This window comes from Tupaia chinensis, unplaced genomic scaffold, assembly GCF_000334495.1.
Source record: "Tupaia chinensis unplaced genomic scaffold, TupChi_1.0 Scaffold000113_1, whole genome shotgun sequence".
NCBI lineage: Eukaryota > Metazoa > Chordata > Mammalia > Scandentia > Tupaiidae > Tupaia > Tupaia belangeri.
In genome coordinates this window covers 6579126-6582081 of record NW_006159577.1, presented here as the reverse complement: position 1 = coordinate 6582081, position 2956 = coordinate 6579126, and the positions used below count along the sequence as shown (strand labels likewise).

The following is a 2956-nucleotide window of genomic DNA, read 5'->3' as shown; positions in this document are numbered from 1 at the left end:
TTTTTTTTGAGAGATTTTTGTTATAGGGCACATGTGCTCACTGGAGAGACAGAGAGAGACAGAGAAACAGAAAGTAAGAAATCACCCCCCAGGAGGGACAGCCACACTACAATTCCTTCTCCCCCATTCTCCTCTTGGGATCTTGGGCATGCACGCACACATACCCAGCATGAGTTTTAAGCCGCTGCAATTGACTATGTGGGAGTCCAGCGACATAACCATTACACCATCTGCTGGTCCCGAGAAAAAATACACTTCTTCCCATAAAGTCCAGACAGAAGTCCAGAATTCAGAGGATTCTGGAACTGTTACAGATGTGCTGTGAATGGTGGAGGAGAGGGTAGGTTAGATTGGTGCCATGCTGGATTGACTGACAGAGGTCATCTGGGTCCTCATACCTGGTGACAATTTAATATCGCTAGGAGAGGGGGCAGATTCTTTCATCTAAATCAAATGACAAGCTGAACAAGATAAAGCAGTTTCTGAGCTTCGTTCATTGTAGAATGCACAGACACAAGCAAAAGAGGAATTAGCAAAATAAGCAAGAACAATTATGAGAGGAAGTTCAACCACATGAGCACTTGTGTGAGCAAGAAGCCAAAAGCTATGCATATGCAAAAGAAAGTCCAGGTTAGTTTGGAGACCAGTTCCTCAAGGTGACACTCAAATGAGTCTGGAATGACATCAAATTGCTGGCAGTGATGTCAAGGGCTGTCCAGTCAGACAGAGTCACCCATGCTGGTGCCTTATCAAATGGATACTCACATGGAATGGAATTACAGCAAGATATGTCTTGGCTGAAGGTTCAAAAGTCACTTGTATTTCTAGCCCCAATAACATTGTGGTTTTAGGTGCTGGCATGGAATCTTAGATGCCAGCTTCTACAAACTTTCTGGAAGGAAAATTCTCAAATGTCGAGTTTCTTCTTACTGGTGCAGCACATACAGGTTATGGTGGTCACTCAGGTCACAGTGGTCAATTTCGGAGAGAAAAGTCCCAGATGCCAACTTCCCTCTTATCAGCATCACCAGCTTGCATTTGGCTCTGACACAGCTTGTTTATTCAAAATGAAACCCTCTAGGACATGGAGACAGTCTCAGCAAACCACAAACTTCATGCTTTGGTAAAGACAGCACCACATCCTAAGGTACCCCTTCCTTAAACTGTACTTAACTAGTAAATAATACACACTACTTCACAAAAATCACAGCACAGCAAAACATACATCAGGAGACAGAGGAGCCCCAGAAAATGAGAGGCTCCAGCGAGATAGCTGATATACAAACCAGCCAGCCCTGCAGAGACTTCTAGGCCCCCTCTAGCACTCCAGGAGGCCACTGCAACTCCATGGTTTGCATTTCTGTCAGTGCCATGTCTGGCTTTCTCTATTCACAGCTCAGGGTGCCTATCAGATTGGATTATAGTCCACAGCTCACTGTACTGTCAAATTTGCTGTCTGTAAACAGAAGGGAGTGTATTTCAGCCAGGAAGAGGGAGAACTCAGGATCTATGGCAAGGAAAAACAGAATGCAGTGGAGGAGAAAACTCCATTACAAACTCTCTGAGGAGCCAGGATCATCCATCTTCCTCTTATAGTTGTCAGTGAGCTAGTCTGCCAACAGCTGCTACCGTTTCTGTAAAGGAAAGAAACATAGTACACTTATTTCCCCCCTTTTAATTGCAGAATTAGAGGGATGAGTGATAAAAGCCTACATATACTTCACAATTAATTTTTTACTTTATCAGAAACAGGTGAGGGGGTGGGGAAGAGGAGTTCATTCCTTTTTATAAGATTTACTCCTGGGTGTGGCTTCTTCATCTTCCATGTGTGTTCTGTCCACTAGTCCATCTTTCTGTGCGTAGTCTACACATGGACAGACACCTGACCTTTCTACTGTTCCAATTATCTATTGTTCTCTTCCTAAAACCCATGCGCTTTAACCAGGGGATTTGATTCCAAGTTCAAATAAGAAATCAAGGAAAAAAACAAAACAAAACAAAACAATTATAAGACCAAAACTACAGGCAGTGGTTTATTTTATTGCTTGCTGTTGTGTTTATTTCCCTAGAGCCAGAGTGCTGTGGAGGGGAGCCCCCTTCTCAAGCATGGTTGGTCCCAATACACTGGTGGTGGTAGTAGATTGTGAGGCAGGTCACAGGCAATTATTGTTACTAATTAAAGTGAGTGAATAATTCTTTCTTATAAAAGAGTGCAGCCACAGTTATCTTTATAATACAATTACTTATATCATTTACACTCAGATATGCTCTCTTTTTCTTCTACTCAGTAGAAGAAAAAGCACACCCATCTTGGCCATCTGACTACCTAGTTATGGTAGTTAGATATGGTTATAGATAAAATATTTTTCAGGTGTTTTTCAAAATCTAGTTACACCCATGGTGTGTCTTCAGCATGTGACACAACCTGTCCCCTGTCTAATGACAAGCAAAGTAACTGAGCTCAGTGCACCTAGAAATCTAGATTCCAGACCTACCTACTTGTTTTGCTATCCAGAGGCATGAACCTCTCCGTACCTTAATTTATTCTTCTGAAACACATGACCTTCCTCACAGGGTATTTGTTAAGGGGAAATAAACTATAGACGATCCTTGACTTGCCAGTATTCAAATGATGAATGTTCAAAAACAGCAAGCTTTTCATCTCTGGCCATCACCAACAGATGTGGAGAACACAGGGACCTAGGAAGTGCCTCTGGGAATTTAATCTGCCCTCCATCTCTCGAACGAAAATGCACCATTAAGTTGGTAGGATTTGAAGACATTGCCAAGAAACACTGCAGCACTTGATCTCTGCTGCACTGGACTCCGCTGCTAGCTCATTTTCACCAGTGGACTCAACGGAAGGGGAGGCAGGAGAGAGGAGCATTTGTCCAGGCTTATGCCTACTGTCATGTGTTAAATAATGCCCCTTTTCACAGTGTTCTGCTTTGTAGGG

At 43.0% G+C, this 2956-nt stretch overlaps 1 long non-coding RNA gene across 1 annotated transcript in view; it reads right to left on the bottom strand.

Annotated features, from left to right (window-relative positions):
• Nucleotides 1-959: 959 nt before the first annotated feature.
• LOC102488615 (uncharacterized) overlaps nt 960-2956 on the bottom strand; it is a 32180-nt gene continuing 30183 nt past the window's right edge. The window contains exon 4 of the long non-coding RNA XR_001370044.2: nt 960-1634. This is a non-coding gene — a long non-coding RNA (uncharacterized LOC102488615). The remainder of the gene's footprint in view (nt 1635-2956) is intronic.